Here is a 25,439-nt window from a genome sequence, read left to right as displayed (position 1 = left end):
CGCTCCCCTAGCTGGCACCATGAGACAGGACACATCTTTAGGACCACTGTCTTTCTTCAGCTTCCTTCTTACTTTTTGGTATGTATGGGAACTTATTACTAAAAAGAGCCCCCTACCTTAGACCAAACCCCGTATTCTGATAATTTCCTTTTTTTCCCCTCAATACACCCAACTTCTGGGTCCCTTCTATTCAAGGCCCTGCTTTTTGTAGGGAACAGCCAGCCAATCTAATAAAAGAATCAAAGGAATGATTAGTTGTTGCCAAGGCATTCATGGGTGACCTTATGCTATAAAACTGCTTCCACTTGATATTCAGCTTGAATTTTCTCAGCCTTCCTTCAGGCCAAATCTGTTGTTCTATGTATGACAGCTTTGGCAGTAATGTCTACACTAATACTCCATTTTAATAGTTTGTTATCAGTTAGAGAAGGCATAGCTTCATTAATAATTTATTAAATTATTAAAACAAGAAATCTATCAGTCTCATATTCTCAGCATGGGAATCAGGCAGTATCTTTTAAATGTCTGGCACATAAATTCTCCTAAGATGCTTTAGGAACGGGCTCATAAGTAGGTCTTACAGCAGAAATCAGGATTTGAGCTACGCTTTAAAATTCTTTGTTGATACCCATGCAGGTGGCCTCTGACAAGTTGCTTGACTCCCCCTTAGGAACCAGAGGAGTGCCTTAAGCCAGAATCCATGCAGTAGAATGAAAGACAAATACTGGAAACCATAAGGCTAACCACCAAATCATGAGTAGAGACTGGATTTTATCTTACTTTACTTTATTTTAATGTTTATTTATTTTTGAGAGAAGGCATGAGCAGGGGAAGGGTAGAGAGATGGGGACAGAAGATCTGAAGTGGGCCATGTGTTGACAGCAGAGAGCCCAATGTGGGGTTTGAACTAATGAACTGTGAGATCATGACCTGAGCTGAAGTCAGCCGCTTAACTGACTGAGCCACCCAGGCACCCTGAGACTGGATTTTAGAAACAAAAGTTCTATGCTGTAATGGAAAGTAGGTTGGCAGGAGTTGTGAGAAACTAGGAACTGAGGAGCAATCTTCAAAACCAGTTCATGTTGCCTTCATGGCTTCACAGGGGTATAATTCTTGGATGGGTTTCCTTAGCATAAGGGTCTTTGTGGGGTGGGCAGCTGTGAAGTCTATATGTGTATGTGACTAAAGTTAATAAGTCATTGTATCTACAGAACCAAAATTAGACTTTTTAAAAGGAAGGGAAAAATTAATGTGAAAGAAGATTTAAATAATACTGTCAACTACTTTGAACAAATAGACATATACAGCACCATACCCAATAACTACAAAGATATATATTCTTTTTAAGTAAAATGGAGAATTCATGAAATAGACACATAATGAGCCATAGACTAAGTCTTATTGTCTCAAAAAAGGGAAATATTATAGCATATATTCTATAACAACACAATTAAATTAGAATTCATTTAATTAAGATATGAAGAAAAGCCCCAACACACTTTAAATAACTTATGAACAAAAGAATAAATCACATGCGAGTTAGAAAATATTTCTAACTGAATTATAATGAAAATACAACATATTAAATTTTATGGGATGCAGCCAAAGCAGTACATCCTTAGAGGGAAATCAATACTTTAAAATGCTAAAGTATTATGCAATGAGAAAAGAAAAAATATTGTTTAAATATCAATGATCTAAGGTTGCAACATAGAGGCTTCATACGTAAAGAAGAACGAATTAAATCCAAGGTAAATAGAAGGAAGGAAATAAAAACCAGAAATCAATGAAATGAAAAACAAACCAACAGAGAAAATTAACAAAGGCAAAAGTTGATTCGTCAACAAATTCAAACAAGGTGATAAACCTCTAGTAAGACTGATCATGAAAACTATAGAAAAATGTAAATTCAACAATTCAGATGAAGTAGGCAAATTATTTGAAAAACACAATTTACCAAAAAGAAGATAACCTGAACAGTTGTATATCTACTAAGTAAATTGAATTTGGTAATAAATAATTTTCTGACAAGGAAAACTCTAGGCCAACGGTCTTGGTGAATAGTTAAGGAAAAAATAACGTCATTGTACACAAATTCTGTCAGAATAGAGATAAGGCCAGGAAAATTTATAAGACAAGGAAAGAAAATTGTAGAATGTACACAGATAGAGGCAATAATCCTTACCAATAATTAGCAGTTGAAGTGAAAATGGATAACATATCATGACTAAGTAGGGTTTATCCCAGGAATGCAAGATTGGCTTAATATTTGAAAAACAATGTAATTCTCCGTATTAACAGAATAAAGGAGAAAAACTATGATTGTCAATATACTCAACCAATGCAAATCAAAATCCCAGTAGACTCTTTGTAGTAATTGAAATTTTTTTAATGTTTATTTATTTTTGAAAGAGAGAGAATGTGTGAGCAAATGAGGGGCAGAGAGATGGAGACACAGAATCCAAAGCAGGCTCCAGGCTCTGAGCTGTCAGCACAGAGTCCAATGCAGGGCTAGAACTCACAAACCGCTAGTTCATGACCTGAGTTGAAGTCAGACACTTAACCAACTGAGCCACCCAGGTGCCCCTGTAGTAACTGAAATTTAATGCTAAAATTTCTATGGAAAAGCAAGGGGCAGTTTTTATGGAACTACCCCATGACCCACGGGAAGTGAAATTATGTGTCCACACAATCTTGTGAGAGAATGTCATAATTGTTGGGGCACCTGGGTGGCTCAGTCAGTTAAGTGTCCAGCTCTTGATTTCAACTTAGGTCATGATCTCATGGTTCATGAGATTGAGCCCCAAGTTGGGCTGTGCACTGACAGTATGGAGCCTGCTTGGTATTCCCTCTCTTTCTCTCTCTCTCTCTCTCTCTCTCTCTCTCTCTCTCTGCTCCTCCCCCATCATGCTCTCTGTGTCTCAAAATAAATAAATAAAGTTTTTAAAAACTCTTTAAAAAAAAGAATGTTATAATTGCATCACTTATAAAGCAGGAACTTGACACAACCCAAATTTCCATCAGAAGAAGTATGATGAATTGGGGCACCTGGGTGGCTCAGTTGGTTGAGTATCAGGCTCTTGGTTTCAGCTTGGGTCATGATCCCAGGGTTGTGAGATTGAGCCTTGCATTGGGCTTCATGCTGGGCACGTATCTTGCTTAGGATTCTCTCTCTCTCTCTCTCTCTCTCTCTCTCCCTCTGCCCCTCTCCCCACTCATGTGCTCTCTCTAAAATATAATATAATATAATATAATATAATATAATATAATATAATAACAAAAGAAGCTTGAATAGACAAATTGTGATGTATTTATTTAATGCAATATTACTCAACAATAAAAAAAATGAACTACTGATACTTTGAAAACTATGGATGAATCTAAAAAATATATGTTAAGGGGCACCTGGGTGGCTCAGTCGGTTGAGTGGCTGACTTCGGCTCAGGTCATGATCTCACGGTCCGTGAGTTCGAGCCCCACGTCGGGCTCTGTGCTGACAGCTCGGAGCCTGGAGCCTGTTTCAGATTCTGTGTCTCCCTGTCTCTGACCCTCCCCCATTCATGCTCTGTCTCTCTCTGTCTCAAAAATAAATAAATGTTAAAAAAATTAAAAATAAAAAAAATAAAAAATATATGTTAAGTGAAAGAAGGCAGACATAAAAGAGTATATACTGTATGATTCCTTTCAAATGAACTCCAAGACTGAAGTAAACCAATATGTGGTGATAGAAATCAGAACAATAATTGCTTAAGGGAATGGATACAGGAAACCTTTCTGGGGTGATGGAAATGTTCTAAATTATGATTTGGTGTAGTGATTACATGGGTATATACATTAATCAAAACAGATTTAATTATACACTTAAGATCTGTGCATTTAACAGTATATAATTTTTTAATAAACTTTATTTTTAGAGAAAGTTTGGTTTCACAGCAAAATTGAGTGACAAGTAGAGAGTTTCCAGATATTCTCTATCCCCATATACACACAGTCTCCCTCACATCAACATTCTGCAACACAGTGGTACATTTGTTACAATCAGCAAACTTACATTAACACATCATTACCCCAATCCATAGATTATATAAGGGTTCATTCTTAGTGTTCTACATTCCATGGTTTTTGTTTTTAATTTTTTTTAAGGTTTATTTTTTGAGAGAAGGAGACAGAGTGCGAGCAGGGGAGGGGAAGAGAGAGGAGGAGACACAATCTGAAACAGGATCCAAGCTCTGAGCTGTCAGCACAGAGCCCGACTCAGGGTTGGAACTCACGAACTGCGAGATCATGACCTGAGCCGAAGTCGGACAAAGTCAGATGCTTAACCGACTGAGCCCCCAGGTGCCCCTACATTCTATGGGTTTTAACAAAAATATAATTACATGAGGGAGAGGGAGTTAAGATTAGTGGAGTATTAGGGGAATCATGGGCTTGTCTTGTCCCTTGAACACAGCTAGATTAACAGCAAATCATTCTGAACACCTAGGAAATCAATCTGAGGCTTAAGAGAACAAGTTGCACAATTACAGGGAGAGAAAATGTCTGGTATGAGATGCAGTGATGTGAACTGGGGGAGAGGAAAGCTATATTGCCACAGAGGGAACCCTTTGGTGGAGAGAGAAGAGAGAAGGGGAGAGCTGCATATTGGGTTTGCACAAGAAAAACACTCCCCAAAGCAGGGAAGCTCAAATTCTGAGGTTTTAGAAGTCTGCACCATTGGCTGCAGTCAAGCCAGCTGGGCAGCAGTGCACCTGGGGAGGAGGGCAGAAGCCTGGGAGCAGACAGCATGGTGTAACGATCTCCTGGGTCCCACTGGGAGAGAATGTTCCCCTTCTTAAAGGACATTTGGAAGAGGGGTATATTGCCTCTCCAAGGACAAAAGACCCTTGCCAGCACCATTGAGTGGCCGTTCATCAGCAAAGGACAGAAATACAGGCAGAGGGCATATAATCTGGTCTCTGCTTTTTGCTGTGCTTCAACATAAACTCCAAGCACCGGTGCAGCCATGCAACTGCTTTTCTGGGACAGAACGGCACAAGACACAGCACTATGAGGCTCTCCTCTGAAGGACAGGAGCAGGTCTGCATCGTACCAGGCCCTTCAAGGTTTGGAGTTTTGGATCTGGGCTGGGTGCCAGAGGTAAAACAAAGGAGAACTGTGACACCGGGTGTGTTGACAGCTTGGGCACAGACATGGTGAGGGCAGGGATCTGATGGAAGCTGGGACACAAGAGGGGAGATTGTTCCCTTGTCTGTGAGTGCTTCCTCAATAGTGGCAGGTGCAAGCTTCCCTCTCTAGAGACTAGACAGCAGTGCAATGCCATCTTCCCCTGGCCTACCAGTGTGGTTGGAGTTCAGTGAGCAACACAGCACCCCCAGTGGAGGCTGAGGCTGCTTACACCAAGCCCTGCCTCCCTGCACCCTGCGAATGCATCATTACTAGGGCAGGTCTGACTGTGAGCCAGGACAGTGGGCCTCACCCTCAGAAGACCATCACAGGCCCCCACATTCACCAAGTCTATTAATCATAGAGTGCTCCAAATCATCAGCTTCAGTTCTGGTGGAAATAGGACCAGGCATTTATTTATTTATTTATTTATTTATTTATTTCCCTTTGCTTTTCTTTTCTTTTTTTGAGATCAGGCTTCTTTTTGTCTTCCTTTTTCTTTGAAATCAGGGTAATGTTTTGTGTGGCTTTTTTTTAAGTTTATTTAATTTTGAGAGACAAAGAAGGCAGGCAGGGGAGAGGCAGAGAGAGAGGGAGAGAGGGAATCCTAAGCAGGCCCTGCACTGTTAGCACAGAGCCCAATGTGGGGCTTGAACCCATAAACCTATGAGATCATGACCTGAACCAAAACCAAGAGTCAGATGCTTAACCAACTGAGCCACACAAGCACCCCAGGCTTATAGTTTTTTATTTGTCTATTTGTTTTGGGTTTTTTTGTTTTGTTTTTTATTACTTTTCCTTTTCTCTTTATATATTTATTTATTTTTGGATTGGCTTTTTAATTTTTTTTAATTAGGCTTATTTTAACAAGCAAATCAAAGCACACCTAGTTAAATGTCAAAACACTCCCCACTGTAAGCAAGGAGAAACTCTACAAAGGACTGACCTGGGGGAAAGAGCAGTCAGAAAAACAACAGCAAAGTATATACAGCATACACCAGAAACACTCCCTGAAGCACCGGGTCCTGGGATAGTGTATGACCCCCTTTTTATATAGCATTACTCTCAGGAGCAGGAAACATAATAAGCTTTCATAACATACAAAAGACAGAAATCAAGGCAAAATGAAAAGATGGAGGAATTCTCCCCAAAAGAAAGATCAAGAAGAAATCACAGCCAGGGATTTACTCAAAACAGATATCAGCAATATATCTGAACAAGAATTTAAAACAACAGTCATAAGAATATTAGCTTGGCTTGCAAGAAGCATAGAAGACTCCAGAGAAACGCTTGCTGAAGAGATAAAAGACCTAAAACTAGTCAGGCTGAAATAAAAAATGCTATAACTGAGATGCAAAACCAACTGGTATAATCACAACGAGGATGGAAGAAGCAGAGGAATGAATGGATGATATAGAAGATAAAATTGTGGAAAATAATGAAGCTCAAAAGAAGAGGGAAAGAAAACTATTAGTAAACTATTAGATCACGAATATAGACTTAGGGAACTTAGCAATTCCATAAAGTGCAATAATATTCAGATCATAGTAGTTGCAGGCGAAGAGTGGGGAAAAGGGGCAGAAGTTTTATTTGAACAAATTATAGTTTAGAACTTCCATAATCTGGGGAAGGAAATAGGCATTCAAGGCCAAGAGGCTCAGAGAACTCTCCTCAAAATCAATGAAAACAGGTCAACTTATATCATAGTGAAACTTGAAAAATACAAAGATATGGGATTATGAAAGCAGCTAGGGACAAAAATTCCTTAACCTAAAAGGGTAGGCACATAAGGTTAACAGCAAACCTATCCACAGAAACTTGGCAGGCCAGAAGGGAGTGAGTGGAATGATATATTCAACGTGCGATATGGGAAAAATATCCAGACAAGAATACTTTATCCAGTCAGGCTGTTATTCAGAATAGGAGAGATAAAGAATTTCCAAAACAAGCAAAAACTAAAGGAGTTTGTGACACTAAACCAGCTCTACAAGAAATATTAAAAGAAACACTGAGTGGGAAAGGAAGACCGAAAGTGACAAAAACTAGACAGGAACAGAGACAATCTACAGAAATATCAGCTTTACAGGTAACACAATGGCACTAAATTCATATCTATCAATAATTACTCTGAATGTAAATGGACTAAATGCCTCAATCAAAAGATATAGGATATCAGAATGGATAAAAAAAAAGACACATCAATATGCTGCTTATAAGAGACTTATTTTAGACTCAAAGACACCTCCAGATTGAAAGTGAGGGGGTGGAGAACATTTATCATGCGAATGGACATGAAAAGCTGGAGTAGTCATACTTATATCAGACAAACTAGATTTTAAAACCAAAGACTATAATAAGAGATGAAGAAGGGCACTATATCATAACAAAGGGTCTATTCAACAAGAAGATCTAACTATTATAAATATTTATGTCCCCAACTTGGAGAGAAGTCAAATATAAACCAATTAGTAACAAACTTAAAGAAATTCATTAATATTAATATAATAATAGTAGGGGACTTTAACACCCCACTTATAACAATGGATAGATCATCTAAGCAGAAGTTCAACAAGGAGACGACAGCTTTGAATGGCACACTGCCCAGATGGACTTAATAGATGTATTCAGAGCATTTCATCCTAAGTAGAAGAATACATATTGTTTTCAAGGGCACATGGAACAAACATTCTCCATAATAGATAACATACTGGGTCACAATTTATCCCTCAATGGGTAAAAAAAGATTGAGATCATACCATGCATATTTTCAGACCACAACGCTATGAAACTTGAAGTCAACCACAAGAAAAAAACTGGGAATACCACAGATACATGGAAGTTAAAGAACACCCTACTGAAGAATGAATGAGTTAACCAGGAAACTGAATAAGAAATTTAAAAAATACATGCAAGGAAATGAAAATGAAACATGACAGTCCAAAACGTTTGGTATGAAGCAAAGGTGTCATAAGAGAGAAGTATATAGTAACACAGGCCTAAATAAGCAAGAAAAGTCTCAAATAACAACCTAACCTTATACCTGAAGGAGCAGGACAAAGAAGAGCAAATAAAGCCTAAAACCAGCAGAAGAAGGGGAATAATAAAGATTAGAGCAGGAATAAATGATATAGAAGTCAAAAAAGCAGTAGAACAGATCAACAAAACTAGGAGCTGGTTCTTTGAAAGAGTCAACAAAATTGATAAACCCTTAGCCACATTTATCAAAAAAAAAAAAAAAGAGAGAGAAAGACCCAATAAATAAAATCATAAATGAAAGGGAAGAGATCACAACCAACACCAAAGAAATACAAACAATTACAAGAGACTATTATGGGCCAACAAATTGGGCAATCTGGAAGAATTGGATAAATTCCTAGAAACATATAAATTACCGGGGCGCCTGGGTACCTCAGTCGGTTAAGCATCCAACTTCAGCTCAGGTCATGATCTCACAGTTTGTGAGTTCGAACCCCATATTAGGCTCTGTGCTGACAGCTCAGAGCCTGGAGCCTGCTTCAGATTCTGTGTCTCCTTCTATCTCTGCCCCTCCCCCACTTGCGCTCTGTCTCTCTCTGTCTCTCAAAAATAAATAAGTGTAAAAAATAAAATAAAATAAAGAAACATATAATCTACCAAAACTGAAACAGGAAGAAATAGAAAATTTGAAGAAACCCATAACCAGCAACGAAATTGAATCAGTAATCGAAAATCTCCACAAACAAGAGTCCAGAGCCAGATGGCTTCCCAAGGGAATTCTATCAAACATTTAAAGAAGAGTTAACACCTATTCTTCTGAAACTGTTCCAAAAAATAGAAATGAAAGGAAAACTTCCAAGCTTGTTCTATGGGGCCAGCGTTACCTTGATTCTAAAACCAGAAGAAAAAAAAATCCACTAAAAAGGAGAATTACAAACCAGTATCCCTGGTGAACATGATGCAAAAATTCTCAACAGGATAGTAGCAAATCAAATCCAAAAGTACATTAAAATAATTATTCACCATGATCAACTGGGATTTATTCCTGGGCTGCAGGGGTGGTTCAATATCCATAAGTCAATCAATGTGATACACCACATTAATAAAAAAAGGATAAGATCCATATGATCCTGTCAATAGATGCAGAAAAAGCATTTTACAAAATATAACATCCATTCTTGATTTTAAAAACCCTCAACAAAGCAGGGATAGATGGAATATACCTTAACATCATAAAGGCCATATATGAATATATGAAAGACCCACAGCTAATATCATCCACAGTGGGGAAAAACTGACAGCTTTTCCCCTAAGGTCAGTAACATGGCACGGATACCCACTCTCACCACTTTGTTCAAAATAGTACTGGAAGTCCTAGCCTCAGCAATCAAACAAAAAGAAATAAAGACATCCAAATCAGAAGAAATCAAATTTTCACTATTTGTAAACAACATGATACTTTATGTAGAAAGCCAAAAAAAACTCCACCAAACTATTGCTAGAACTGATACACGATTCAGCAATGTTGCAAGATATAAAATCAACGTACAGAAATATGTTGCATTTCTATACACCAATAATGAAACAGCAGAAAGAGAAATCAAGGAACTGACGTCACTTACAATTGCACCAAAAACCATAGGATACCTACAAATAAACCTAACCAAAGAAGTAAAAGATCTGTACTCTACAAAAACTATAGAACACTTATGAAAGAAATAAAGAAGACAAAGAAATGGAAATACATTCCATTCTCATGGATTGGAAGAACAGATATTGTTAAAATGTCTATACTACCCAAAGCAATTTACACATCCAATGCAATCTCTATCAATACCAGCATTCTTCACAGAGCAAAACGAACATTCTAAAACTTGTATGGAAACAGAAAAGACCCTGAATAGCCAAAGTATGTTGAAAAAAAAAAAAAGCAAAGTGGGAGGCATCACAATTCTCAACTTCAAGCTATATTACAAGGCTATAACAATCAAGACAGTATGGTACAAAAACAGATACATAAATCAATGAAACAGAACAGAGAACCGAGAAATGGACTCATAACTATATGGTCAACTAATCTCCAACAAAGGAGGAAGGAATATCCAATGGAAAAAAAGACAGAGTCTTCAACAAATGGTGTTGGGATAACTGGACAGTGACATGCAGAAGAATGAAACTGGACCACTTTCTTACACATGCACAAAAATAAATTTAAAATGGATAAAAGACATAAATGTGAGGCAGGAAACCATCAAAATCCTAGAGGAGAACACAGGTGGCAACTTCTTTGACCTCAGCTGTAGCAACTTCTTACTAGACACATCTCCTAAGGCAAGAAAAACAAAAGCAAAAATCAACTATTGGGACTTCATCAATATAAAAAGCTTCTTCACAGTGAAGAGAGCAATCAAAAAAACTAAAAGGTAAACTACAGAATGGGAAAAGATAAGTGCAGATGACGTATAGGATGATAAAGGGCTAGTGGCCAAAATCTATAAAGAATTTATCAATCTCAACACCCCCAACATAAATAACCCAGTTAAGAAATGAACAGACATTTCTCCAAAGACGACATACAAATGGCTAACAGACACATGAAAAATGCCAAACATCACTCATCATCAGGGAAATATGAATCAAAACCACTACCTCACACCTGTCAGAATGGCTAAAATTAACTCAGGAAACAATAGATATTGGCAAGGATTTGGAGAAAGGGGAAACCTCTTACACTGTTGTAGGTGGAATACAAACTGGTCCAGCCACTCCAGAAAACGGTTGGAGCTTCCTCAAAAAGTTAAAAATAGAACTACCTCATGTCCAGCAATTTCACTACTAGGTACTTATCCAAAGAATAGAAAAATACTGATTCAAAGGGGCACATGCACCCCAATGTTTATAGCAGGACTATCAACAATAGCCAAATTGTGGAAAGAGCCCAAATGTCCTTTGACTGATGAATGGATAAAGAAGATGATATACTCAGACAACAAAAAGAATGAAATCTTGCCATTTTCAATGATGTAAATGGAACTAGAGTGTATTATGCTAAGTGAAACGAAATAAGTCAGAGAAAGGCGAATACCATATGATTTCACTCATGTGGAATTTAACAGACAAAACAAATGAACATAGGGAAGGAAAAAGAAAATAAGATAAAAACAGAGAGGAGGCAAACCATAAGAGACTCTTAACTAGAGAACAAACAGTGTTCCTGGAGGGGAGGTGGGTAGAGGGATGGGCTAATTGGGTGATGGGCATTAAGAAGGGCACTTGTGATGGGCACTGGGTGTAATATGTAAGTGATGAATAACTGAATTCTACTCCTGAAACTAATTTTTTAAAAAGATATCATTACATGAATCCACTCTTGTAGTATCATGTGTCATACAGAATGGTTTTCACCACCTATGTGCTCTGGCTATTCTTCCTTCCTCCCCACCCATCCTCTGGCAACTACTGATGTGTTTATTTTCTCTACAGTACTGCATTTTTCAGAATGTCTTGAATACAGTATGTATACTTTTGAAATTGGCTTCTTTTACTGAGCAATATGCACTTAAGTTCCTCCATATCTTTCATAGCTTGATAGTTCATTTCTTTTTTAGCACTAAATAATTAATACTCCATGATCTAGATGTACCACAGTTTTGTTTTGTTTTGTTTTGTTTTTTACTAATTTACCTACTGAAGGACATCTTGGCGGCTTCCAAGTTTTGGCAGTCATAAATAAATGTGCTATAAACATCTGTATGCAGCTTTTTGTGTAACCCAGTTTTCAACTCCTTTGGGTAAATTCCAAAGAGCATAATTGTTGGATCATATGGTTAGAGTATGTTTAGTTTTACCAAACTGTCTTCCAAAATGCCTGCACCTATTGCTCCATATCCCTAGCAGTATTTGTTATGAGTGTTTTGGATTTTGGACATTCCAGTAGGTATGTATCTCATTGTTGTTTTAATTTGCAATTCCCTAATGACATCATGTCAAATATCTTTTCACATGCTTACTTCTCATCGGTATATCTTCTTTAGTAAGATGTCTGTTCAGGTCTTTGGCCTATTTTTCAATCAGCATGTTTAACAATCCTTTATCAGATGTGTCTTTTGCAAATTCTCCCAGTTGGTGTTTTAACTTCTATTCTCTGTACATTGGGTTTTGCAGAACAGAAGTTTCTAATTTTAATGAAATCTATCTTATCAAATATTTATTTCATGGATTGTGACTTTGATGTTGTATCTAAAAAGTTATTGGCGGGGCTCTTGGGTGGCTCAGTCAGTTAAGCTTCTGATTTCAGCTCACGTCATGATTTCACAGTCCGTGAGTTTGACGCCTATGTTAGACTCTGTGCTGACAGGTCAGAGTCTGGAGCCTGCTTTGGATTCTGTGTCTCCTTCTCTCTCTGCCCCTACCCCATTCTCTCTCTCTCTCTCTCTCTCTCTCTCTCTCTCTTAAATAAAACATTTAAAAATTTTTTAAATAAAAAAAAGTCATTGCCATCACCAACATTTGGGTTTAGTATCTAGGTTTCCTCTTATGTTGTCTTCTAGTAGTTTTATAGTTTTGTGTTTTATGTGTAGGTCTATATTTGGATCAATTCTGCATGTTTGTGAAAAGTTTAAGGACTGTGTGTAGATTCTTTTTGTTGCTGTTGTTGTTGTTGTTGTTGTTGTTGTTGTTGTATGTGGATGTCCAGTTTTACCAGCACCATTTGTTGAAAAGACTATCTCTTCTTTGTTCTCTTGTTTTTGCTCGTTTGTCAAAGATCCGTTGACTATTTTTATATGAGTCTGTTTCTGGGCTTTCTATTCTCTTCCTATTCTTTCATCAATGCCACACTGTCTTGATTGTGGTAGCTTTATAGTAATTCTTGAAGTAGAGTAGTGTCAATCCTCCAATTTTGTTCTTTTCCTTCAATATTGAGGTGGCTATTCTTTTTTTTTTTTTTTTTTTTTTTTTTTTTTTGCCTCTCCATCCACAATTTAGAATCAGTTTGTTGATATCCACAAATAAATGCTGGGATTTTGATTGGAATTGTGTTGAGAATAACTGACATCTTAAGTCTTTGTATCCATGAATATGGATTATCTCTACATTTATTTAGTTATTTGATGCCTTTCATCAAAGTTTTGTAGTTTTCCTCGGATAAATCTTGTACATATTTTGTTAAATTTATACCTAAGTATTTCACTGATTTGGGGTGCTAATGTAATTTGCAATGTGTTTTTTTTTTTAATTTTTTTTCAACGTTTATTTATTTTTGGGACAGAGAGAGACAGAGCATGAACGGGGGAGGGGCAGAGAGAGAGGGAGACACAGAATCGGAAACAGGCTCCAGGCTCTGAGCCATCAGCCCAGAGCCCGACGCGGGGCTCGAACTCACGGACTGCAAGATCGTGACCTGGCTGAAGTCGGACGCTTAACCGACTGCGCCACCCAGGCGCCCCTGCAATGTGTTTTTAATTTCAACTTTCAGTTGTTCATTGCTGGTATATATGAAAGCAATTGACTTTTGCATATTAACCTTTTATATTGTCACTTTGCTATACTTGCTTATTAGTTCCAGGAAGGTTTTTTTTGTTGTTGTTGTTAATTCTTTTGACTTTTCTATATAGTGATCATATCTTCTATGAACAAAGATAGTTATTTCTTCCTTCTCAATCTGTAAACCATTTATTTCCTTTCCTTGTTTTATTGCATTAGCTTAGGACTTCAAGTATGGTGCTGAAAGGCAGTGGTGAGAGAAGACATCCTTGCCTGGTTCCTGATCTTAGTGAGAAAGTTTCAAATTTCTCACCTTTAAGTACATTAGTTGTGGGTTTTTTGTAGATGTTCCATATCAAGTTGAGGAAGTTCCTACTTTGGTGAGAATTTTTATCATGAATAGGGGTTGGATTTTGTCAAATGTGTTTTGGCATCTCTTGATGCAATCGTGTGGTTTTTTTTCTGCAGCCTGTTAATGTGGTGGGTTACATTAGTGATTTTCAAATATTGAATCAGCCTTGCCCACCCAGGACAAATCCACTTGGTCATAGTATATAAGTCTTATTTATCATTGTTGGAGTCTATTTGCTACTATTTTGTTGAAGATTTTGCGTCTATGTTCACACATATATCGATCTGTAGTTTGTTTGTTTTTTTTTCCTTGTAATGTCTTTTTCTGGTTTTGGTATTAGGGTAATCCTGGCCTCAAGGAATGAGTTAGAAAGTATTCCTCTTGCTTCTATCCTCTGAAAGAGATTGTAGAGAATTGGTATGATTTCTTCCTTAAATATTTGGTAGAATTCACCCGTGAACCCATATGAGCCTGGTGCTTTCTGTTTGAGAAGATTATTAATTATTGATTAGATTTTTTTGATACAGGCCTATTCAGAATATCTATTTCTTGAGTTTTGACAGCTCGTGTCTTTTATTTTTTATTTTTTTTTAATTTATTTTATTTTATTTATTTTTATTTTCCACAGGGTATAGAATTCTTGGTTGTTGGTTTTTCCTCCCTACACTATAAATATCTCACCCCACTCTCTTCTTGCTTGCATGGTTTCTAAGCAGAAGTCAGATATAATGCTCATCTTTGCTCCTTTTTTCCCCTTTTTTTAAATGTTTATTTTATTTTAGAGAGAGAGAGAGAGAGAGAGCAAGGGAGGGGGCAGAGAGAGAAGAGACACAGAATCCAAAGTAGGCTCCAGGCTCTGAGCTGTCAGCACTGAACCGGATGCTTGACCAACTGAGCCACCCAGGTGCCCCATCATCTTTGCTCCTTTTTTTTTTAAAATGTTTTATTTATTTTTGAGAGAGACAGAGACAGAGTACAAGCAGGGGAATGGCAAAGAGAGAGGGAGACACAGACTCTGAAGCAGGATCCAGGCTCTGAGCTGTCAGCACAGAACCCCACATGGGGCTCAAACTCGTGAACCACCTGAGCCAAAGTCGGACGCTTAACTGACTGAGCCACCCAGGCTCCTTTTTAAGTAAGGTGTATTTTTCCTGTGACTTTTTTCAAGATTGCTTATGTTTGCTTTTCTGTACTTCGAATATGATATGCCTATGAATAGTTTGTTGTTGTTGTTGTTGTTGTTGCTGTTGTTGTTTTAGCCTTTATCTTGCTTGGTTCTTTGAGCTTCTGGGTCTGTGGTGTGGTGTCTGAAATTAATTTGGGGAAAATTTTCAGTCAGTATTGCTTCAGATATTGCTGCTATTCCTTTGACTCTTTCTCTTCCTTGTGGTGTTCCTGTTACAAGTATGCTATACCTTTTGTAATTGTCCCACGGTTCTTGGATATTCTGCTCTGGCTCCCCCCCCCCCCCCAGTCTTTTTTTCTCTTTACTTTTCAGTTTTGGGAGTTTCTGTTGTCATTTCCTTAGAAATTCTTTCCTTAGCCATGTCCAGTCTACTAATAAATCCATCAAAGGCATTTTTTTCTTTCTGTTACAGTATTTTTCATGTGTAACATTCTTTTATCCTTTCTTGGAATTTCCATCTCTCAGGGTGCCTGGCTGGAGCGTGCAACTCTTGATCTTGAGGTTCTGAGCTCAAGCCTCGTGTTGGGTGTAGAGATTACTTAAAAATAAAATCTTAAAAACTAATTTCCATTTCTCTGTGCTTACATTATCTCTCTGTTTTTGCATGTTGTCTACCTTTACTATTTTGGCCCTTAAATATTAATCAAAGTTTAAAAGAATTCTTGGTCTAATACTTCCCAACATTTCAGTTTATGGTTCTGATGCTTGTTCAATCTCTTCAAACTGTATTTTTGCCTTTAGTATCCCCTTCAAATAGAGAGTTCAGCCCCACCTCACATCCTTCCAGACTTGAATGCATCAAATGTAATGAGTTGCCTGTTGAGGACCATGGGCCTGACTTCATATAAGCATGCCAAATATTGTGATTCAGTTACAATCTCAGGTTCTCTCACTTTTTCAGCTGGGTGTTAACCTATCACCTTCTCAACTTTGTAAATCAATTACTTTATTCTGCCTCCCAGCTATTTACCTGACATTACTCAACTCAATCAGGAATTTATAAGGTAGACAAAAGGCCACAGTCATGCCTGAACTGTTTTGTTTTGTTTTGTTTTTTTAATTAGTCGCTTTGGTCTTAATTCTGGGAATCAACACTTGGCATCTTTTTCTATCACAAATGAGAGCAGGAGCCCCATCATCTTCCTTCCATACCTGCATCTTCAAAGGAGCCTCTCCCTTGGCTTCCCACTGAATTCAGACCAAATCCACTCCCATCTTTCCACTGCCTAGAGACACTGGACACAGGCTGTTTATCCCAGCAGAAATGAGTGCTCTCTGCTATGTGAAAGCTATGAGCTGCTCCCCTCAATGGGCTGTTTAGTCCATTCTTCACTTGGCAGTTGTAGAACTAGACAAACCAGGAAATTTTGAATATGTAAGCAGAACCCATACAGGGAATAGCTTTGCAAAAGTCCTAGGGTGAGGTGAAATGAGTCTCTTCTGGAAAGGGCTGTTCTGTATGCTATTGTTACTCACAGTATGTCATCCTTTCAAGGTAAGCCTTAGAAAGTAAATAAATTCCATTCAAATCAAATCAACAAATTCTTGCTAAACCACAAGTAGGAAACAAGAATCCTGACTAAGATTTATCTTGCTGCTAAGGTTTTCCCACCCACCATCTGCTGGAGGGAGGATCTCTGTGACTGAGTCTCCATTAGGGCTCTTGTTCCATTCTGTTCTATTCATTCACTGTCACTGAGAAATATTGTTAGTTCTACACAAGAGGATCCTCTCTATATGGCTTACAAATAGAACAATAAATATGTCTGCTTGTGTCCAGCTTGAGAGAGTTTTAAACCAACAGCCCTCCCACAGGGTAATCAAGAGAAGCATGCTAAGTTTCTACTTTAACAAATTATCTGAAGGTAATGTAAAGCCTCTTCTGTCATCTTTTCTTCTCCATAACCTACCCAAGGATGGCTTATGTCATTTAGATTGTAAAAGATAATTACACTTGTAGAACATGAGGAATGGGGCTGCCTTCTGCATTGTGACTCATAGCCTTTCCTGCAGGTGACTTGCAGGTGTGTCCCTCAGAGTGAAGGGAGGAAGTAAGCATGTCAATGATATGCTACTGAGGCTGCATGTCCACCTCTGCCTTGACCAACCCACCAAGACTTATTCTGTGTTCCTGATTCTTGTAAGCTGTATGCTTTAGAGCACCATACCCTGAAAAGCCTACTTTGTCCTTAACCGCTAAGGAAAATTAGCTAACTCAAGGCAACCATAGGCCACACTTTAGTGGCATGATGCCTTTGTACATCCTGAAATCCTCATTTAAAGTCAGGTGTGGGAGGAATACCTTGAGTCCTTTGGCATTGTCCTTTCAATACTCTATTCAAATGGTTCTCAACTCTGGCTGTACAAGGTAAAGATCCAGTACACATGGGAGTCACTACAGGCAAAATGCCCTCCAAGGAAATAAATTATGTAAGTGCAAAAACTGCAAATGTATGTTCAATAAGTGACAATAGAAATAACCCAGAGATCCACAACCAAAAGTATTGCAGAAGCCCTAACCTCCAACTCTCTTCTCCATTTATCTAATTTTTCCCCATTTGTCAAGAAAACATACAGATGTAGAACATAATATGCCCCAAATTATTTCTTCACACTATTATCTTCATTATCATATATCTCCAGTCTACTAATATTCTCAGTATATATCTAGTCCTTCAATTGTTAAGACTTTTATTGTGGACCATTCCCAAGCATATCATAGCATTCTTAAAAGTAGAGACACTCTTCTCTCAACATCCACTTTAAGAAAGTACAAATGCTTTTTTTTTTTAAGTAGGGTTCGTGCTAGGTGTGAAGCCCAATGTGGGGCTTGAACTCACAACCATGAGATCAAGACCTGAGCTGGTATCAAGAGTCAGATGCTTAACTGATGGAGTCACCCAGGTACCCCTAAAAATGCTTTTTAAATGATATATCTTACTTCTTTCCTTCCATCCCACTCTGCTCCTTTCCCCTCCTCCTCTCCTCTCTTTTCCTTTCCTTCTTCCCTCTTCACTCTGTTCTTATCCTTTAGAATGCTAGTAATACTTTCTTATGTTCTATTTCTACATATTTTCTCAAGTCATGTTTGGGTCAAGGTACTTGAGAACTCTTTCCAGAAAAGACTGGTTCAGAGAAGTCCAAGGTCAGTAGTGTTTCCTCAATATGGTTTGTAGAGAATCTAAAGGGAAGTCAATACCAGGATAATCCAAACTTTTAGAGTCCTGGTCCCAATATTAATCAGTGAAATTCTCAACTTGTGATGGATTCACCCTGACTTTCTTCAAGTTTTAGGTTTGATGCTCATGCTATTCATTATTTAACACACCAAGCCTTTCAGGAATCCCAAAGAATTTACAAAAAAATTTTTTTTAGTTTTGTATATTTATTTTGAGAGAGAGAGAGAGTAAGTGTGCAAGTGGGGGAGAGATAGAGAGAAAGAGAGGGAGAGAGAGAGAATCCCAAGCAGGCTCTGTACTGTCAGTGTGGAGTGCCATGTGGGGCTCAAACTCACAAACTGCGAGATCATGACCTGAACTGAAGTTGGAAGCTTAACTGACTGAGCCACCCAGGTGTCCCCCAAAGATTTTTAAATTTAACTGTTAGATTCTAAGGTAATTCAGGGATCTCAAAAGTTCCTTCAGTTATCTTTAGTTGGGATTTGGGTGTAGCAGAGGGAAATCAAGCCCTGATGACAGGCCCTGCCTGGCGATGAGAACTGGAGAGTGATTTTAAACCCTGGAAAACCATCTGATTGAGCTCAGGTGGGGCTCAGGCACATTTTTCTGAAGTTTTGTAGGTAGTCCTCATGGTTAGCCAGTGTTTAGAAACTTTATTTTAGGAAAAACTTGTATCTTTTAGGGTTTGCCAACTGGATGCTTTCTCAGCCTCGTCCCTGATCCAGGTCCTAGACTTGACACACTATGACAATTCCAAGAGGGAAGAGGGCAGTGGGAATGATGGAATGGTTTCAGTCCACCCTGGAATGGGGCTATGGCAGGAGCAGGGTCATTGTTGCAGGAGGTAGACTCTTACACGTAAGATTTGCTCTGCTTTGACCTAAAATAAAACCCATGATTCAAGATTCTCTTCCCTCTAAGGTCTTGTCGAACAGACTCTGAGAGGAGTTAGCAGGAATTAGTTCATCAGTTGCTTGGTTGTGATAAGAAGAATCAGGTAACATGATACCACTACAGAGTAAGTTGTGCTTTGGGAGCAGGAGGGCCCAGAAAAGAACAGAAAAAGGCATTGGAAGCGGAAATAGACAAAGGACAAACTCGATCAAATTCTCAGTCTGACAGGGAGACTGTGCTTTCTCTGACCCTACTGCTCTTGTTTTCTTTCTGAGATATTAGTAGAAGACCATCCTAGGGGTGAGGAGAGCGACTGAATTTCCATAGCGATGTGCTATCTCAGGGCCCCCCTTTCCAAACTGCTGGTTGGTTATGTTTGAAACGTCTAGGAGACCCATTTTTTTTTCTACTTTGAGAAATTAGGCTGAAAATACAATCCCACCCTGGGAAGGGTACCAGAAGTTAAAGGCATGATTTTTAAAAAGGCCTGAGTTTAAATCTAGGGCAGTGGTGGGCAAACCAGTCTGTGGGCCAAAGCCCACCTGTTGCCAGTTTTTGTGTGGTCCAGTTTTTGAGTGGTTTTTAGATTTCTAAATGATGGGAAAAGAAATCAGAAGAATAGTATCTTGTGATGTGAACATCATGAAATTCTTTTCAGTGCCCGTAAATAAAGCTTTATTAAAACATGGCCATACTCATTTGTTTACATGTTGTGTACTTCAATGGCAGTTGAGTAGTTATGACAGGGATTGTATGATGTCCTCTATCGCTGTGAGGAACTGCTCAGTGACACAAGCAGTGTCACAATTTTTAATTCAACAGCATTTTGAGTGTTGTACATATTGCCATAGCATGACATTTTATATATTTTTTTTAAATTCACATTTTATTTAGGTTGAAATAAACTATACAAAATCGATTTTCTTCGCCAAAAATAACGGCAATATTTTCTGTATTATTTCTAGATAAACCACAAAGCACTTATTTTTGTAAGTTTTCCAGTTTTGTTTATAAGATGAGATGAAGCAGTACATACAGCCATGGAAAAAGAGGAAAACAGACAAATCAGTTGTTGGTGTCCATGGCCTCTGATCCTGTCTTGACCATGAAACAGAGGTGTTCGACATATACCTGCTAAAAAGCTTATGAAGATGGAGGCTCAACAGAGGAGTCTAAACAGCAACAAACTGATGCACAACAATGGCAGGCTTGCCCATTTACACTTTTAACTGTAACTTGTTCCTCTAAATTCATTTGATAAAGACAAAATCTACACTGAAATCCTTGCTTGGCAAACTCACATGTTTCTCTCTCACTGTCTGGTAACTCCCTTAACTGTCCATTACAGGATTTTTTGGTAATGTTTATTTCATTATTTTGAGTGAGAGAGAGAATGTGTCTGAGTGGGGGAGGGGCAGAGAGAGAGAGGGAGAGAGAATCCCGAGTCAGGCTGTGTGCTGTCAGCACGGAGCCGGACTCGGGATTGGATCCCATGAACTGTGAGATCATGACCTGAGCCTAAATCAAGAGTCAGGACAGACACCCAACCAACTGAGCCACGCAGGTGCCCCACAGATCTTTAACATACTTAACATTCCTACTATTCAAAGGTCACTTGTGAATTTCATTGTAACATTTTATAAAATGTATTCCTTCCTCCCACACCTCTTCAAAATCTATTTCTTCTAAGAAGTGATAACTCAATACCCAACAATTGGATCCAGTGATAATAAATGTTATGTCTAAAATGACTTAACTAAAACAATTTCAAAGTGCCATTAGCAGAGATCCTATAGAAGTGTAATATGGCACTTTCAATGCTATCTTCTGGAATAACAGTTATATCTCCAAAACATGAGAGTTCAATCAGGGGCCATTTAAATAGGCAGATTATCAATGGCTAATATACTCCATGAGAAGTCAATAGGTCAGGATATTCAGTGAGTGGGGCACCTGGGTGACTCAGTCAGTTGAGTGTGGTCTCTTGATTTTGGCTCAGGTCATGATCTCACAGTTTGTGGGTTCAAGCCCTGCATCGGGCTCTGCACTGACAGTGCAGAGCCTGCTTGGGATTCTCTCTCTCCCTCTCTCTGCCCCTCTCCTGTTTGCATTCTCTCTCTGTGTCTCTGAAAATAAACATTAAAAAAATATTTTTCAAACAAGATATTAGTGATTAAATGGTCTATATACACCGGACAGCTTTTCCATAAGATGTTTTCACATTTTTTACAGATTTTTCCAAATAACAAGCATAAGAGAAAGCTTACTTTATTTTTTTTAACTTTTTAAAATGTTAATTAATTTTTGAGACAGAGATAGACAGAGCGTGAGTGGGGGACTGGCAGAGAGCAGAGGCACAGAATCTGAAGCAGGTTCCAGGCTCTGAGCTGTCAGCACAGAGTCTGGCCCGGGGCTCGAACTCACAAACCGCAAGATCATGACCTGAGTTGAAGTCAGAAGCTTAACTGAATAAGCCACTCAGGTACCCAAGATAAAGCTCACTTTAGAGGTCTCTTAGGTATTTTCAATGGTTTCTGAGTTATCTGTAGGAAGCTCTTAGTTGTAGAGTTTGATATATGTGTCCACAATTAAATCAGGATCATGTTTTATATCAAAATTTAGGTTCAGTAAAGCCAAGTTACTTGACCTTTGGTCTGTCAAAGTGTTCCTCAGGTATGCTTTGAGGCAATTTTACTCATGTTCATAGCATTCATTCTCAACCTTCATCACAGGAAGAATACATAGGACTTTCAGCAATGCATAAACACTAGGAAAAACTTGATGTCTTGCAGATGCAGGGTTTCATAAATGGTGAATGGAAGCTCTATGTCTTACCCTCTGTGTTTCCACTTGATTCTCCAATAATGCAGCTCAGGTGAGAGTGTGTCATGATTAGGCAAGTCACTTCTGTACATGTCAGCATGGTGCCCCCCCCCCCCCCCCCGCCCAGTGTATTAAATTTGAGCTGTCCCATGACAGAGGGTACCAGAGATAAGCATTTAAGAGCTCTGAGGTGCTGTTCTGAAAATGTATCTTTCAGTTCCTGAATAATGAGTTCCACTGTTGGGACATTAGAGTTTCTTTATAGTAACTCTCAGAAGTTAGCTAGGATTCCAGGTTACCTCGCTGGGCTCTGTGGAATTCTCCAGGGAGTTTCAGCTGAATATCAAGTTTGGTTGCCAAATTTATAGCTTTTTCAAGCCGAAATTCATGATAAACTTCAATATTTTCCATCATTTCATTTAATGAATGCAGCACTGCAGTCAAGTTACTGGCTACAAAGAAGACATCAGAAGTTTTCCCGTGGAGATTTTTCCCAAAGGCTCTTGTAAAAGATAGAACATTTTTAGGAACAACAATGGTAAGAATGAAATCAAAAGCTGTTCCCAGCTATATAGTTACCAGCTATATAGTTATTCCACCCAAGGTTTGTATCACTATACCATCTAAACATAAAATACGTGTTTGCAGGAGGTCCACTAAAATTTCACAAGCATCATGCCTGCCTGTCCACTGGGAATGACAAATTTCCTTCAGTTCAAGCTCTAAAAGCAGTTGTGGAGATCAATGGAAGAAAGAACAAACTTCCTCTATTGTTCCTAATACAGCAGGTACTCTCACAACAGGCACTGATTTTGCCAACCAAATATTTAAGGCACAGGAAGAGCAAAGTGTATAGACAGCTTGGGGATATTTCTCTAAAAGTCTAGAAGCAACAACTTTCATTTTGGAAGCAAATCCACTGGACACAATGTAAGCCTGGCCATGATAATACTCCAGCTTAATCCCCACTTCTCCATTATCAACAGTATGAAATTTCAAAATTTCTGCATCAACCTCATAAGGCAAGAAGCCTACAAATTCCTCTCTCAGGTTATGAGATTCATCAACAAACCTCACCAACACAGACAAATATTCTTCCCTGATATGGCCACTATGGCATCAGTGATGATGGAAAAGAGGAAGTGGCAGCCTCTCACTCCCCGAGGGTTTCCTCCCAAATGCAGCTCTCACAGATCTCTAGCATCTGCCTCTGCTATGTTTTCGAGCAGAACAATGTGTTAACTGCTATTGTCTCAATGCTTTCTATCAACTTCTTCACCAGAATTTATCCCACACTCCCGCAGTGCTTGAACAAAGAGATCCTCTGGGAGTTCATCAGTTTCATGCCCTTCCAGAGGCATGTCTTGTTTTCCCATAAGAATAAAAATTTCAGGGGCACCTGAGTGGCTAAGTAGGTTAAGCATATGAGTCTTGCTTTCAGCTCAGGTCAAGATTTCACTGTTCATGAGTTTGGCCCCACTGTCAGTGCAGAGCTGCTTAAGATTCTCTCTCACTCCCTCTCTCCCTCTCTGCTCCTCCCCTGCTTGTTGTCTCTCTCTTTGTCTCTCTCTCTCTCTCAAAATAAATAAACTAGAAAATTTTTTTAAAGAATCAAAATTTCAAATAAAGATTTTAAGTATTCTTTGTTTTCTTTCTTTTCAAGAGTTGATGAAAAATGTCTTCATCCTGTTTTTCAGCCCCTTCTTCTGCACTGGGATTCTGAGCATTGCTGTCATTTATTTCTTTGTTTTTATTCCTCTTCAGAATTTTCATCATTGTTTTTTCCGTTTCAGCTTCTTGATTTTATCTTCACTGATTTCTTTTGTTAGTTTTTTGTGTCTACTATGTGGATTGTTTGAATGACTGGCAAGAACAAACAAATATTGTTGGTATTGCATTATCTCCAAGAACTGTCCCATAAGGACTAGTTCTACAGATCATAGAGGTCTCAAAATGTTTGGCACATAATTGATAATGTTTATTTCGTTGATCAGGTGTTTTATCTTCTAAGTCTGCTCTCCCAGAATTCTCCACCCACTTCTGACATCTGGTGGGACACCTTGGGAACCCAAAGAAGGACAGATCCTGAAGAAGTCAGATCCAACTTCCTCGTGCAGCTGGGGGTAGCGTGGAAGTTCTAGAACATCAGCACCCACACAGACCCACACACCCTCCCCTCCTCTCCTCCTCTGGGCAGCCTTTCTGCAGGTTGGGTCTGGGAGGGAAGTCAGGCTGGAGCACCAGGAGGAGGGGCCTATAATTTTTTATGACAAGTTCATGCACATCTTGTCAAGACAAAAATGGGAGAAAAGTAAACTTCAAATATTACACGTGTAAGACATAATGGATTATGGATTATTTTGTCATCAATTGGATGACAAAGAACTGTGTTTTTTATTATGAAGTGATGTTATCACTGTGCTAAACCTACAGTATCTGTCAGTATTACTTAGGACTAAGCAATCATAACAATATTCCCAACTTATAGGAAAGCACTTGTCAGAAAAAGTGGAAAGTAGAAGAAGGAATACTTCATTAAGGTATAATTTTTTTCACTAATTTTTTTGAAATGAAGCTGCAACCGAAGTAAGTTTCTAAATAGTTCATTTGTTAGATAAAGCGAGTCATTGACCAGTGTTGTTAATTAAATCATATTTGATTCCAAGCCAAAGAAATGTGTCCAGAGAAAATAAACTGGTTTAAGACTATTAACTTTGGGGGGGAAAGTGACTCAAAAGAGTTTAAGACATTGGAAGCAATATCAATAGTCCATTTAAAAAGAAACCAAATGATTTCAAGGGGTTTTCCTTGGCTTTTGATAAATCAACATACTGCTCAGTTGTTTTTTCAAGGACTAATGCCAGATCCAAAGTCACTGAGTTTCACCTATGAATGGTCTGTATGAAACAATTATAATTGAGAATATTTTTGAAAACAGTGAGAAAACACTAATCTAGTACAACCTGAAGTAGAATCTGCTAAGATGTGCTATAACTGATGGTGATAAAAATATATGTGGAGAAGAAAAGCTCTTAGTTGGATGAATTTACAGATTTTGAAAATTTAAGGTGTTTAAAGACTTCCTTATATTCATTGTATTATTTATCAGCAGGTACTTCTTTTTTAATGTTTATTTATTTTGAGAGACAGAGAGCATGCGTGCAAGTTGGGGAGGAGCAGAGAGAGAGGGAGAAAGAATCCCAAGTGGGCTCTGCACTGAGATCATGACCCGAACCCAAATCAAGATTCAGTTGCTTAGCTGACTGAGCCATCCAGATGCCCTTATCAGCAGGTACTTCTGAGGAACATATTTGATATCATGTCTTACGGAATTGGCAGTGTCAATAGTGAAATTCTACTCTCATGGACTTAATATCTTCAG

General features: G+C 38.4%; 1 protein-coding gene and 1 pseudogene across 5 annotated transcripts in view; both read right to left on the bottom strand.

Annotated features, from left to right (window-relative positions):
* Positions 1 to 25,439, bottom strand: part of CCNY (cyclin Y) — a 315,939-nt gene that overhangs the window by 287,405 nt on the left and 3,095 nt on the right. The window lies entirely within an intron of this gene.
* Positions 21,646 to 23,526, bottom strand: LOC122473313 (annotated as a pseudogene).

This window comes from Prionailurus bengalensis, chromosome B4, assembly GCF_016509475.1.
Source record: "Prionailurus bengalensis isolate Pbe53 chromosome B4, Fcat_Pben_1.1_paternal_pri, whole genome shotgun sequence".
NCBI lineage: Eukaryota > Metazoa > Chordata > Mammalia > Carnivora > Felidae > Prionailurus > Prionailurus bengalensis.
This window is presented reverse-complemented; position numbering and strand designations above follow the sequence as displayed.